Here is a 15,960-nt window from a genome sequence, read left to right as displayed (position 1 = left end):
CAACCTCAGGAAGAAGCAGAAAGCGGCTCTAAGAACTGGGAAGAAACTGAGATCAAGACTTAAAATAGCCCTGTTTCTAGACTTTTTAGTTTAATGAACCAGTAGATCTCTTTGATCATTTAAGCCTGTTTGAATCAGGCTTTTGATTATTTCCAGCCAGAAACATCCTAGCTGATACATATACCTGTATCGCTCATTTGTATGTTCATCAGTGTTTCCTGAATAATTTTGTATCTGCCTAACTTCTGCCCAAAGAGAAACATCTTTATGTTCTCAGCAACTTACACAGTTTTTCAATCAGACTTTATAAATGTGGCCTGAATTACACACAAGGAAACCCTTATGAGGAGGCTACAGTCTTGATATTTCTATAAGTAATGAAATAAAAACCTACTTTTCCTACCTCCTGCAGTCCCCAGTGTCTCCAGAATTCCGAGTCTTGGTCATCTTTTCTGGCATCCTTCTTATCACATCTGGAGCCACGGGAGTCTCTCCAAGCTCATACCCTCCTATGCCCACCCCTGCCCACTTCCTCTGGAAATTTTCGGAGAGGGAGTGCCTGGGCAGATAGCTGGTCTGGCAGACTGGGGCTCACGGAGCCCTATGTAAATACGCCTGTGTCATATGTCGACAAGATGCACTTGTCACCTGCTACTTCAGATTTTGAAGGTGATAGTGGAAACTCAGCGTTCATTGTGGAGGTCTGATCTGAAAGTTATGGGCCCTGCCCTCTGAGCAGCCCCGCTTCAGGACCAGGCTGAGAAATCACCTGGGAAAGAGATTTTGCTGCCAGATTCAGAGGACCTGGGTGAATCTCTTCTTAATGATCAGGCACAGATTCTGGGAAGCACTTTGGAATCACCTCTCTCAGCTGACACTCACAACATCTCCATCTGAGCGCACGTGTCCTGGCTGAATACGCACCTGTTGACAATCATGCCAATTGTGTTTATTGGCCCTCTTGTTTCTCTCTTGTATGGAAAGTGAAAACTCAAAATTATCCATGGGAAGAACAAGCCCGGAGAGTCATTTTGTGCTTAATATATTTGCATACCTTGACAGTAAGTAGCAAGGGAAAAACATTCCTCTGAACTGGTTCGAGTAGATGGGAGCCAGATAGATTTGGTGATTTAAAATTGAAATTCAAACACCAAGGGAGGAAATTTGCTTCAATTCTTAAGTAAAGTTGATATCGATGCTAAAAAAAATTGACTTCAAAGTGGTCCCTGCCAGTTCCACATTTCAGATATTATTTACTGTTGTGTTAGTTTCCTAGAACCCACTTCATCGGGGACAAACTGTTGCTAATAATTTATATATGATTTGCCACCTCTGTATATTAAAATAGAGTGAAATAACCGGTATTAACCTGGTTTTTACACGGCAGGCCAGAAATTTCTTTTCTTCTCACCATCTCGGGTCACTTAGGAGTGTGGTATTACCGTCTAAACATGAAACACCCTCAATCCCTGTATTTCTTTCTCTCTCTTTTGACTCATGGAACACTCAAGAGTTAAAAACAAGAAGTAGGTGTGTGAGGCAGACACTCACACAAGGAAGCAGAACTTCTGAGCTGTGTCTTGCACATTTAACAGATTTGCTCACACTGCTGTCTTTCATTGACTTTCATAGTATCTTGATGCTGTCAAAAGCACGTAGTATTAAACTCACAGTGTTCCCAGTTGAGGAGTGCGTGTGAGGATACAGCAGATGGACGCCTGTAAGTTATTTTTAGCAACAATGATCTGCCCCACAGGTCACTGTGGACTTTCTTTCTGAAAGGTGAGCCTGGAGTATTTCACATCTTAGGGACATGTGACCACGTCCACATTAAAATAAATGTTTCTGCTCCCAAATAGAAAATGTTTAAAGGACGCAAGATTAGCACTTTTACATAACAGATGGGCAGCTGTGTATGTTCTCTGTCCCTTTCTTGCTCTCTTCTCCTTCGGGAACCCATGTAATGTGAATGTTAGTACACTTGATGTTGTCTCAGAAGTTTCTTAAACTGTCCTCATTTAAACAATTTTTTTTTCTTGTTTCTGGTCAGCCTGAGTGATCTCCACTACTCTGTCTTCCGGTTTACTGATCCATGCTTCTGTACCATTTAATCTGCTGTTGATTCCTTCTACTGTATTTTTTATTTCAGTGATTGTATTCTTCAACTCTGCTTGCTTCTTCTTTATATTTTCTAATTCTTTGTTAAAAAATCCTAACTTCTCACTTTTTTTTTTGCCTTCTCTCAGTATGATTTTTTTTTTAATTGCAGTACAGTCGGTTACAATGTGTCAATTTCTGGTCCCCATCATGCATATACACACATTTATTTGTTTTCATATTCTTTTTCATTAAAGGTTATTACAAGATATTGAACACAGTTCCCTGTGCTATATAGCAGAAACTTTTTTTTAGATCTATTTTTATATATAGTGGCTAACATTTGTAAATCTCTTAACTCCCAAATTTATCCCTTCCCAGCCCTTTCCCCAGTAACCATAGATTGTTTACTATGTCTGCAAGTCTGTTTCTGTTTTGTAGATGAGTTCAGAGTCCTTTTTTTTCCTTCTTTCTTTCTTTTTTTTTTTTTTTTTTAGATTCCACATATGAGTGACAGCATATGGTATTTTTCTTTCTCTTTCTGGCTTACTTCACTTAGAATGATGATCTCCGGGTCCATCCATGTTGCTGCAACTGACATTCTTTTATTTTTTATGGCTGAGTAGTATCACTTTGCTTATTGATTCTTCTCTCGAGTTCACTGAGCATCTTTATGATCATTGCCCTGAACCCTTTATTGGATATATTGCTTGTCTCCATTTCACGTCTTGAAGAACTCCACAATTTCTTCTGCTGGGGTTTTATCTTGTTCCTTCATTTGGAACATGTTTCTCTGTCACCTCATTTTGCCTAATTGCTGTTTTTATTTCTATGTATTTGGTAGGTTGGTTATGTTTCTTGATCTTGGAGAAATAGCTCCATGTAGGAAGCATCCTGTGGGGCTCAGCAGTGCCCTCCCCTCTTGTTACCTGAACTATGTGCTCCGGGGGCCTCCTCTATGTGGGCTGAGTGGTTCCTTCTGTTGTGGTGGGCTGACTTCTGTGGGCACACTGGTAGGAGTGGCTGAGCAGAGCTAGTGTTAGCCTACTGGTGGGTGCGGCCATGGCCCAGGGGGTCCAGAGGCTGCTGTCTGTCCACTGATGGGTAAGGCTGTGTCTCAGGGCTAGTGCCAGCCTCTGGTGGGTAGAGCTTGTCTCCAGATGACTGAAGCTCCAGCCAACATCTTCACTGCAACCTCAGGGCAGACCCTGGGCCAGAACCACCAGCTACATTGTTCTTGAGTTCCTGACTCACAGTAACTATGTGAGGTAATAAGTGTATATTGTTGTTTAGAGTCACTGATTTTTGAGGTAATTTGTTATGCAGCATTAGGTAACTACTACACAGTCCAATGAAACTCAGTCAGGTTTGCCCCAACTTAGAGATAATTGTTTTTTTCCTGACTCTTCTCATTTTTATTTTCCTTATAGGTCAGCTCCTTCTGGACCGTGGTCCTTGGAGTGATTTTTCCTTAATAATTTACTGTGCTTCTTTCCCAGTCAGAGTCCTGTTGCCCAAAGTCTGCACTGACCCTGGTGATGAACCTAACTTCATTCCTCACAACCACCAGACCTCCAACTCTGTAGTCTCTGGAATATTCCCATGCACTCATTAAAAAAACCTCTTTTCTCCTTGTCTGGTTCCTCTCTTTCCTCACATCATGTTTTCCTTATATTCTCCTTTTTTTGTCATTGTTCTAACCATCTCTCTCTTTTCTCTTTTATAATTATATGATTTTCCAAATATAATCATTCCCTAAATGTGCCTCCTTTTTCATAATACTGGCGGCTTTGTATATGCTGTGACTTACAGTCCTCTATCCATTCATTCACTCATTATTCATTCCTTCAATAAATACATCTTGTGTTCCTACCATGTGCTGGGCATTATGTACGCCAAGTGCTGCTGATACTTCTACCTGGAACATCCTTGCCTTCAGAGGCCCTCTGCTCCACCTGAACTTCCACTTAATTGAATTAACTAACTTTTATTGTGTGCTCATTCAAGGTCAGACACCGTGCTAGACATGCCTTAAGCCTCAGCTCAAATTACCATCTCTTATGAGACTTCCTTTTTCCACCAGAGTTAATTGCTTCTTCCCACACTCTGTATTGGAAATTCGGTAATGTTTTGCTCGTTCATTTGTTTATTCACTCAGTCTTTCATCAGGTATTTGAGAATCTGCTATATACCTGGCACTGTATTAGAAGCTGGGGAAACCAAGGTGTGAGGTAAGTGCCAACAGTTATTGGTGCCTAATGCAAAGGAAATTATCAGGTGGAGCAGCTAATTGTGTACTGTAATTATTTCCCTTGGTCCCCGTGCTCTTCATAGATCTTGAGCTACCTGACGGCATAGGTTGCATCTTCTTGTTATCCCCAGTACTAACACAGCCTCTGGGACATGGAAGGAACTTCCTAAAGATCTGCTGTGTGTCTGAAGCCCACCACTATGCTATTTGACAATTGAGAACCAACTCGCATTGGATCATCATACAGTCATCCAATTAATGATCTCTCCAGGCCCACACATTTTGGCTTACGTCTTTTCTCAAAGTTGATTTCAAATAAAAGCTCACCTGCAACTCCGCTGCATTTCAGATGCTCTGCCTTGCTCAGACTGGTAACATGCCAAATCCGCTTACATTTCTAGGAGAAGGTTTGTAGATTGTGAGGGGTGGCTTGTGAACATTGGGTGCTTAGAGAGAGGTGAAGGAGGAGAATAAGCTGTTGGAAGATGAGATGAAAGCCAGATACAAGCTTGGTCTCCATCTTCATTTTTCTAGGGCCAGTCAGCCCTAATAAAAGCTCCTTAAGTTAGCTTTAGCCTGGGGTCTGAAAATAAATGAAACATCCTAGATGAACCAAAGACTGAAAACAAAAAAACAATTGAATAGCATTTAAAAATATGCCCCAAGAGCTGTGTAAAATATCGCAGTTGCTGACCTACTGATGTCAGCATTCTTGCCAACTTCAGATTTTTGTAGCTGGTAGATACAGTCAAAGTTGATGAAACAATTTGCAGATTTTATACCTAACAATGAAAATGTACCTTTTGTTCCTAGAAAATAGGACATACTCAGGGGAGTCTCATGAATTAGTTTTGGAGTGACACCAGGTTTTGTGGCTTGAAATCTACCTCCAGGTAGCCTGGTAGTTGGTGGGGTTTTTCTCTAGGCAGATTAATTCATTCTAGAAAATGAATTGATGAGATAAGAGTAAGCATGGAAATACTCCAGGGTTTGGAAGACTTGCATTCCAATGTGGATAGTAAGCTAATTTGTTTATCTTAATCCCATCTTTGTGTTGAACTGCATTTCAAAATAATGACGCATTCCGGAATCTCAGAGCTCTCCATGGAAGGGTACAGGCAGAGTACAGTAGTTAGATTCCCTTAAATTCACTGCTGCTTTGCTAAAAAAAAAACAAAAAAATCATCCTGTAATAAATACACTATTATAGAAATTTCTTTTCTCACAGAGTCCCAGATGAAAGCATTGACTCATTTATTTTACCTAATTATATTTAAGAAAAAATAATTTTATCAACAAAATAATTACATTGATTATAATTCAGAAGTTATCTCTGAATTTTTTAATTCTATACCACTAAGTTAATTTACTTTACTAAAGTGGATAGCAACAGAAGGAATTTTATTTAAGCTAAATTGACCTTCTGATTACCCCTAATTTTGGATGATTCTTTTTTGGGGATAGTAGACTTAGGCACCCCTGAGAATGCCCCTTAAAGTGATGATACATTCTGAACTTCTTTTTTTCTCCTCTTTTCCCCTCTCTGGACAGATTTGTCTACCCATCTTGGAGGAATATTTTCTCTAATTTCAGTGCCTTTTCTCTCTTTTTTTGTCTGGAGAAATTCACTTAACTGTGCAGGAATCAGGTCAATGGCCATATTATCCATGAAAACTTAACCTACCTTCCTCCTTAATTCTGGCAGAACTACATTCCTCCTTATGTGAACATTTCTGACCCCTATTACTGTGTGTGTGCACAAATATTTTTAAATTAAATTAAGCTTTTAGCTTCATGATAGCTTTAAATTCACATATAGTTGTAAGGGAGCTCTGTATACCATTTATCCCAGTCCCTTCTACCCCTGTGGTAACATCTTTCAAAACTATGTGCAATATCACAACCAGAATATGGACACTGATACAGTCAAAATACAGACAATTCCATCACCACAAGGGTCTCTCTTGTTGCTCTTTCATAACCACACCCCTTTCTCCCTGGGTGACTGTTAACCTGTTTTTTATTTATATAATTTTGTCATTTCAAGAATGTAAATGGACCAATACCTTTTGGGATTCGCTTTTTTTTTTCCACTCAGCATAATTCCCTGGAGACTAATCCAAGTTGTTGCATGTTGCATGTACCACTATTTCCTTTTTATTGCTGAGTAGTATTCTATGACATGGATGTAGCAACGTTTGTTTAACCATTCACACATTGGATATTACGTATAAAGGTACTATGAACATTTATGTTCAGATTTAAGAGTACAGTTGCTAGGTGATATGGTAGTGGCGTGATCAGTGTCATAAGAAACTACCAACCCGTTTTCTGGAGTGGCTGTACAATTTTACATTCCTATCAGAAATGTATGAATAATTGAGTTTCTCCACGTCCTTGCCAGCATTTTTTGTTCTCACTATTTTTTATTTTTGCCATGCTGATAAATGTGTAATGATATTTCACTGTGATTTTAATTTGTGTTTTTCCCCGATGGCTCATAATGTTGAACATCTTTTCAGGTGCATAATTGCCATCTGTGCATCTTTGTTGGCAAAATATATGTCCCTTTCCTTCTTTCTTTTTCTTTCTTTGTGCCAGGGATTGAACCTATGACCTCATGCATATGAGACGTGCACTCTACCACTAAGCTACACACTCCACCTCCTCCCCATTTTCTATTGGATTGTCTTTTTACTGTTGAGTTTTGAGACTTCTTTCTATGGTTTAGATACTAGTCTTTCATCAGATTTGTAGTTTGAAAATATTCTCTCCAAGTCTGTAGTCTTGTTGTCTTTTCATCTCTTCACATGGGCTGTCACAGAAAAAAAGTTTTAAACTTTGATGAGGTCCAGATAATCCATTTTTTTCTTTTATGTACTGTGCATTTGATGTCGAGTCTAAGAACTCTAACCTAGCTCCAGGTCCTAAAGATGTTCTGCATTTACCCAGAAGTTTCATAGCTTTACATTTTATAATTTCTTGATCCATTTTGGGTTCATTTTTGTGTCAGTTATGAGGTTGAAGTTGATGTCCACTTGCTTCAGCACTGTTTGTTGAAAAAGCTATCCTTCCTCCATTGAATTACTTCCATACCTTTGTCAAAAATCAGCTCAGAATATTTGTGTGGGCCTATTTCTGGGTTCTCTGTTTTGTTTCATTCATCTATGTGTTTATGCCTCTGCCAGTATCTCATGGTGTTACTGTAGCTGTGATAGTTAACCTCAGATGGAGTGATTCCACCCATTTTATTCTTCTTTCTCAAGATTATTTTATTTATTCTAGGGTCTGTGTCTTTCCATATAATTTTTACAATAAACTTGTCTATGTCTTTAAAAAAACTTGCAGAGATTTTGATAGAAACTACATTAATCCTATAGATCAATTCAGGGAGATATGACATCTTTACTATATAGAGCCTTCCAATTCATGAATACATTATGTTTCTCCTTTTATTTTGGTCTTCTTTGATTTATTTCATCAGCATTTTGTAATTTTCAGCATACAAATCCTGTATACGTTTTATTAAGCATATATGCAAGTATTTCATTTAACTGAGAGCAATTGTAAATGATACTGCACTTTAAATATCATTTTCCATATGTTAATTATTAGCAATATAGAAATATGACTAATATGACTCTTAACATCTTGCAGCTTTGCTAAACTCACCAGTTCTAAGTGTTCTTTTGTTCTTTCAAAATTTTCTACATAGGTAATCATGTCAGCCGTCATTGGCACAGTTTATTTCTTCCTTTCCAATCTGTATGCCTTCCTTTCCATTTCCTTGTCTTAGAGCATTGGCTGGAACTTACAGCACCACACTGAATAAGAGGGGTGAGAACTGACGTCTTTGCCCTGTTCCTGATCTTAGACGGAGACTGGTATGTACTTCACTACTGAATATGTTAGCTGCAGCTTTTTGGTAGATGTTCTTTACCGAGTCATGGAAATTCCCTCTATTCTTAACTTGCTGAGAGTTTTTGTCATGAATAATATTGTTGGATTTTTTCAAACGCATTTTCTGCATCACTTGATATAATCCTGATTAGTTATTCTTTAGTCTGTTGTTTAATAGATTACATTGATTCACTTAAACATGTTGAATCAGCCTTGTGTACCTAGAATAAATCCCTGTTAGTCATGGTATAATTCTTTTTATTCATTACTGGATTTGATTTGCAAGTATCTTGTTGAGGACTTCCGTGTATAAGTTCATGAGAGATGCGGGGACGTAGCTTTGTTTTTTGGGTGCCTTTGTATGTTTTGGTATTAAGCTAGTCTCACAAAATGAGTTCAAGAGTGTTCTCTCCTCCTCTATTTTCTGAAAGCATTTGTGTAAATTGGTATTAATTCTTCTTTAAATGTGTGGTAGAATTCTCCTGTGAAACCAGGACTGGCCAGGGGATATCCCTGCAGATCTTGAAGCCATTAAAAAATACTGAAAGAAGCAGACGATGTAAATATGGAGACAGAGATTGGAGTGATGTGTCCACAAGCTAAGAAACGCCAGAGTCTGCTGGCAAGCGCCAGAGTTCAGGAGAGGCCTGGGACAGACGCTCGCTCCAAGCCCCAAGAAGGAACCAACCCTCCTGACACCTTTGGGCTTCTGGCCTCCTGAACTCTGAGACAGTGGGTTTCTGTTGCAAACCACACAGTTTGTGGTAACTGGTTACAGCAGCCCTAGAAAACTAATATGTCAGTCTTACCAAAAGTTCATACATTTTATGGATTTTTTTCTTTTTGAGGAACCAGCTTTTGTTTCATTAGTTTTCCCTAACGCTTTTCTGATTTCAGTTTCATTGATTACCGCTCTTGTCTTTTTTACTTTCTTCCTTCTGCTGATTCTGTTTAGTTTGTGAGAAACTGTCTTCCGAAGTGGCCGTATTGAGTTCCCAGCAGCAATGAAGGAGAGTGCCTGTTGTTCCACATCCCCAGCGGCATCTGGCGTTGCCAGTGTTCTCTGCATTTTGGCTGTTTTAATAGGTACGTAGTAGTATCTCATTGCTTCAGTTTGCACTTCCCTTAAGACATTGATGTGGAACATTTTTCATATGCTTATTTGTCATCTGTTATCTTCAGTGAGGTGTCTGTTAAGGTCGTTGGCCCATTTAAAAAATTTGGTTGTTCATTTTCGTTGTTGTTGTTGAGTTTTAAGAGTTCTTTGTATATTTTGGATAACAGTCCTTTATCAGACACGTCTTTTGCAAATATTTTCTCCAAGTCTGTAGTTTATCTTTTCATTCTCTTGATCATGTCTTACGTAGAACAGAAGATTTAATTTTAGTGAAGTCTAGCTCATTAATCCTTTCATGGGTTGTGCTTTTGGTGCTCTATCTAAAAGGTCATTGCCAAACTCAAGGTCATCTAGGTTTTCTCCTATGTTACCCCTAGGAGTTTTATAGTTTCGTATTTTAAATTTAGGTCTACAATCCATTTTGAATTAATCTTTGTCAAGGGCATACGATCTGTGTCTAGATTCTTTTTGTTTTTTTTGCGTGTGGATGTCCAATTTTTCCAACACTGCTTGTTGAAAAGATTATCTTTTTTCCATTATAATACCTTTGCTCCTTTGTCAGGGGCTAGTTGACTATATTTATTTGGGATTATTTCTGGGCTCTCTTTTCTGTTCCCTTGGTATATTTATCTTCTTTCACCAATACCACACTGTCCTGACTACGTAGCTTCATAGTAAGTCCTGAAAGTTGAGTATTGTCAGTCCTCCAACTTTGTTCTTCAATATTATGTTGGTTCTTCTGGGTCTTTTTCCTCTCCATATAAATTTTAGAATTAGTTTGTTGATACCAGCAAAATAATTTGGTTTCTTACAAAACTAAACATACTTCTACATAAAACCAGCTTCTCACAAAACTTAACATACTTTTACATAAAATCCAGTGATTGTGCTTACTCAAAGGAGTTGAAAAACTTACCTCCCTGCAAAAACCTGCACACAGATGCTTATAGAAGCTTTATTCATAATTGCCAAAACTTGGAAGCAACTAAGATGCCCTTCAGTGGATGAATGAATAAATAACTGTGGTACATCCAGACAAAAGGACAGGGAGAATACATGGTTAAAAAGAAATGAGCCACCAAGACATGAAAAGACATAAAGAATCCTTTTTTTTTTTTGCTCGATCTTTTGTCACTTTATCATTAACACATAGAGAATCCTTTAGTGCGTATTACTAAGTGAAAAGAAGCCACTCTGAAAAGGCTACATAATGTATGATTCCAACTGTATGACATTCTGAAAAAGTGAAAACATTGGAGAAAGTAAAAAGATACGTGGTTGCTGGGGAAGGAGGGGTGAATGCATGGAGCACAGAGGAATTTTAGGGCAGTGAAATTACTTGGTATGATACTATAATGGTGGATACATGTCATTATACGTTTATCCAAAACCATAGCGTGTACACCATCAGGCGTGAACCATAATGTAAGCTGTGCCCTTTGGGTGATAATGATGTGCCAGTGTAGGTTCAGCAGTTGTAACAAACACCCCACTCTGGTGAGGGATATTGACCACGGGGGAGGCTATGCATGTGGAGTGGCGGGGAGCAGAGGATATATGGGCTTTCCCAGTACCTTCCTCTCAATTTTGCTGGGAATCTAAAACTGCTGTTAAAAAAAAAAAAAGTCAAAAAATAGTTGCAGAGTCACCTTTCAAGATTTTTATAAGTTAAATGATATAATATATCAAAAGTACTTTGCTCTGCACTTGGCATATGAGAAACCCTCAATAACTGGTAGCCAGTAAAGATAAATAACATGATAAGGCAGATGACAGCACAAGTACATGGCAGCTGGGTAATGCAAAACACAACAGGAAGGGTCGCAGGAAGTAGTGAGGAGAGGCTTCGTGGGGGAAGTGGGCCTCCTCTGGCAATGCTAAGGCAAGCCTCAAGGTGGAGGTGGTTACAGCGTTCTAAACAGACAAGAGCTAATGTGCTGCGGTGAGGAGTCGGCCATGTGCCCGGCAGGCTAGAAAAACAAAAAGATTATCTGGAGGATCCAAGAGGTCTTGTATAGAAGTCATAGTAATGTCTTGAGAATCACTCCCTTATGAAGTCCCTAAAAATTCTGGATTATTTTTTTGTCTTTTTAAATGTATAGCTGAATTTTCAAAAAATAAGGGAAATCTTTAAATTCTAAAACATCTAAAAAGATGGATGCAGGCAAGTAATGAGCACTGAAGCCAGCTGCTACTCTGTGAGCAGTGTCAGCCCCTGACTGCCTGGAGCATTGCTTTTAAAGGGCTGCCCAAGGGTGATGAGGACAAGGGAGGTCTCATCAGAGACCAGGTAAACCTGAAACTACTTCAGTGGGTTACCTGTACAAAAAAAATCTAACCCCCTAAAGGGACATGAGAAAAAAATTTGTCCTCTTTTGGTTTTAGCTCAGGGGTAAAAACATCCCTAAGAATTCAGAACCACAGCTCCTTATGGAGGAGTGTGACCTAAATTCACACTGCCCATATGTTTTGATCAACCTTGAACCAAGAATTTAGTTCAAGAGAACCAAGGTTAATAGGGCCTGAAATACATGGCTTATGCAAACTAAAATCCTGTCTGGAGGAATGTTCCTTTAACCAGGCTTCAAAGAATTTCTTTGGAGAAAATTATAAAGAACATGAGTCAATTTTTTTTTTCCAAATCAGAGAAGAAGTGAGAAAACTAGGTACTATGAGGAAGAATCAGCAAAACAACAAATGGTAGAATAAAATCAGCAAAGACACCAAACATTAGTGTGATCACACACAGAATGTAAAATTATTATGTTGAATGTATTTAAAGAAATAAAAAAGGCTGTTAAAAGTACAAGTAAGGAAGAAGAGACTTCAAAATGACCAGGCAGGTTTAAAGAGGGAATTGATAACGAAATGAGCCTGCAAAGCAGACAGTGACATCCCTGTGGGGAGCCGCAAATGCCAGTTGAGGAACGTGAGACTTCGTGTGTAGACACAAGGGAACCACTGAAATCTTCAAACAGTGAGATGGACATATGTTAAATGGAGTTTAACTAGGGCTGATCTGGTAGCTGCCTGCGGAAGGGATTAGAGGGGAGAAGATGCCATAAAGATCAGTTGAATTCCACGGCAGGAGAGCCAGCGTGTTCTCCTGAGAAAGATGAGAATGAAGAGAATCTGTGGAAGTGGGGAAGACATGGCGATGGAGAAACGGACAGTATTTGGTGCCTGGTTGTCGAGAGAGTGGGGAGGATTCCAGCCTAAGCCTTAGAGCCTCTCAGTGGCATCTTGTAGTCCCTCCTCCTAGAACCTCCCCCAAGTCCACATCCCTGGGTTCATCCTCAGCTTCCACTTGGTCCTCACGACCTGGACATGAGCAGTGTGTGAGCAGAGGGGAGCACGTGACCCTTCCTGAGGCGTCAGGACGCGGTAAGCCTCCTACTAACCAAACCCACGTGGACCTGACACAACTCTGCTGACACTGGGTAATGATAATTGTGCATCAGATACTACAGAGCCCTTTCATACACCCTGACTCACTTTATCCTTGAAGCGATCCTTGAAGTGGGTTGACGAGACCTTATTACTTACCACTATTTTATGAGTTTATGAGCTGAGGCTCAGCGGTAGGAGGGAATGTTCCCCCAAAATCCCATAAGTTGTTCTGTGGTGAAGCCAGCACTAGATTCTCCCAGGCTAGAACTCTTTTAATTCTTCCACATCTTGGATGGGGCGATCTCAAGATGGAACCTACTGGGTTTTGTTATGTCCCATTGTGTTTGGGTCCTCGCATTGATGCAGGGCATAAAAAGAAGAGAAGTTGCTGGAAACTTCAGTCCTAACTAGTTCACAGCTATAAAGAGGAAACTGTCATGCAATGCATTTTGCAGTTTCTCTGATGCTTTTGATCATAAGCTAGTAGAATATTGGGGAGGGGGCTCCAGTGTGGGGCAAGGGTTGAAAGAGAGGAATGGAGTTGCTTAGAGAGATACAGTTGTAAAGGGGGATAGCAGCTGAGTTTCTGACACTAAATTTTTTGGTGCCCTATGGTGTTAATTAGACATTTCTTTTCAACCTGATTGACAGTGCATTTTAATGAAGAAATAACAGAGCCCAGCAGAGCCTGGCAGTATGCTCTTTTCTTAGAATTTACAAGCTGGACTTCCCTTGGCAACCTACATCTGGTTTACTCTGCTAGTAAGTCTGTCAGTAGAACAATGCATAGGCGCTCTCGTTTCAATAGGTTTGCTGTTATTAAAGCCTTCTGCATTTTCCTCAGCTTCATTCATTAGGGCTGTTAAATTTCATCAAATTACTTTCCTCAAATTAAAAAAAAAAAAAGCACAGTTTTGACCTGCCTGAATGAAAGTGGAATAGTGTGGAACTGTGCAAGCTTTTAAAGGAAGAGGCTGTATGTTAAGGGTTGTGTAGTGGAGGTTTCATGGAATTTGTTTCAAGTGTTTTTTCCCTCCCTTTAAATGGGATGTTTCCCAGAAAATTAGAACAAATCCTAAAGGATCCCCTAAGCCTCCTGTGACCACTTGGAAGCAGAAGGTCCCCACACATTAAATGCCTTGACCACCTCAGAGTGCTGATACTTGGCAAGTATTTTGGAACGCTTATTTTTTTTAAGATTTTACTTTTGTTTTATATTTTCAAACAGACGTAAAAAAAAAATAAGTACATCTTTATTTTTGACTTCTACCCAGGAGCAAATGTCCATCTCTACCAGAGACTAACAGGGATCCTTTGCTTTTCGTAGATGAGCCAGGTGACCGGGGAAGACAGACAGGAGAGACTGGGCTGACATGCCTCCCCACTGCCTGGGGACAGGGTTGGGAGCAGGGGTGAACCTACAAATTGGGGGTTAAGTGACTCCAGTAGAGGCTGTAAAGGCAGAGAGCCAAGCAGATCATTACAAGCTTCTCCTCCAGGAAAATGGAAGCCATTTAAAAAATTCCGGGAATTGCTTGGAACATGCAGTATTCTTAAACAAAGGACCTTTGTGACATTCAGAATTACCGAATTTAGAAGAGGAAAAGACTCACACCTCACCTGCCTCCCTTCCCTTGGTCCACTGCCACTGCTTTGTCTAGATCAGTTTGAAAAGGCCCCCAGATTTGGAGTCTAACCACAGTCCTACATTTTTGTGAGAAGGGCAAATGGGTGTTGTGCCCTATTAAGTATTCTGCCCCTGTGCTATTTCCAGGTGTTTGCCCACCTGGCTTTCACAATCTTCAATTCTGTATTAAAGTTTCCTGAGATTGGAAAAAAATGCTTGAATTCATACTTCACACAGACTTCTCCTATGGCTGCAGGCATATGATAGAAGAAAACCATAGCAAGAATAAAGTTAAAGCCTGGCTCAGTGACTTCTGCTCACATCTTATCGATTAGAACTGGGTTGCATGAACTGGCTTGGCTGCGAAACAAAGTGAGTGATTTCTGGGCCCAGTGCTGCCCTAGACAAAGTCATGGATTGGTGGCAAGGAACAAGGGAAGAATGGATATTGGATGGACACTGGCAGGTTCTGCCAACTCACCATCTTTTGGAAACTGGGGCATTTCTAATGTTAGTTTCTCGGAACCAGTTACGACAGCCCTAGGCTGTTGTAAAGCTCTTTTTATTTTTGAGGAGGGAAGTTAATTAGGTTTCTCTATTCATTTATAGAGGAGGTACTGGGGATTGAACCCAGGACCTCATGCGTGTTAATCATGCGCTCTACCACTGAGCTATACCACCGCACCTCCCCAACTTGGAGCGTTTTCGATGTTAAAACGCTAGTGTCATCTGCTTTGAAATTACTTTAGCAGTACTGTTATGGGCACTTCCTAGTGTTTTCACGGAACTTTCACATGCTTACACATCTGATTCATGAACTGCCTGATCCAGGAAGGGTCTTTTTCTCTGCTAAGGAAACTGATGTGCGTGGAAGTTGAATCACTTGCTCAAGGGTCCCCTGCCGCCCAGTCTGGGGGCTCTTCTTTCTCAAGAAATGAGCATAACAACACATAGTAATCTAGTTAACACTTAGAGATATGGGTTCTGTTATTATTATTATTCCATGTTTACAGATGAAGGTACAGCTTTCCCAAGGTCACAGCTGGTAGGTTACAGAGCAGGGACTGTAACCCAGTTCCGTCTAACCCAGAACCCTGTTCTCCTAGCTGCTCTAGGTATGATAATCTGTACGGTTTCCCGATTTTTCATCATTCAGATTGTCCTCTTTGGACGCTTTCTTATTTACTAATAGAAATTTTAGAATTCACCACCTATAACTGAAAAAGAATTCTGAGTATGACCTGATGGTGAAAGAATACAACGAGACCATCACTTTCTCTGTTTGAGATATGACACTTTTATTAACGCATCCCAACGTTTTATTGGCATTTTGGACAACTTGGTCCCCCTGATGGATATTCTGAGTTTGAAGTCTTCTAAATCCCCTAAGTCCTTGTCTCTTGAACAGTTGTTAAACTCGGCCTCCCCCATTCCAGAGTCCTACAAATGAGGTTGGATGTTAGTCTTTAATACGTTGCCTTGTTTGAGGTCCCAGCCAGGGTGTGGAAACGCGTAAGGAATCAATAAAATATTCTGCTGGGTGTCCCAAGCAAGAGTCCCAAATGCTAATTATTATTG

General features: G+C 39.9%; 1 long non-coding RNA gene and 1 other non-coding gene across 6 annotated transcripts in view; one reads left to right on the top strand and one right to left on the bottom strand.

Annotated features, from left to right (window-relative positions):
- The window catches only part of LOC123611956 (uncharacterized), a 71,861-nt gene that overhangs the window by 27,341 nt on the left and 28,560 nt on the right, over positions 1–15,960 (top strand). For all 5 annotated transcript variants that reach the window (XR_012506718.1, XR_006719069.2, XR_006719070.2 and 2 more), the window contains exons 4-5: positions 8,145–8,232; positions 9,204–9,334. This is a non-coding gene — a long non-coding RNA (uncharacterized LOC123611956). The remainder of the gene's footprint in view (positions 1–8,144; positions 8,233–9,203; positions 9,335–15,960) is intronic.
- Positions 14,992–15,063, bottom strand: TRNAV-AAC (transfer RNA valine (anticodon AAC)). Its single transcript has one exon. It is a non-coding gene; the product is annotated as a tRNA-Val (tRNA).

This window comes from Camelus bactrianus, chromosome 4 (genome assembly GCF_048773025.1).
Source record: "Camelus bactrianus isolate YW-2024 breed Bactrian camel chromosome 4, ASM4877302v1, whole genome shotgun sequence".
In the NCBI taxonomy this organism is placed as follows: domain Eukaryota; kingdom Metazoa; phylum Chordata; class Mammalia; order Artiodactyla; family Camelidae; genus Camelus; species Camelus bactrianus.
Note: the sequence above shows the minus strand (reverse complement) of the source record. Positions and strands in the feature narration are given on the sequence as shown.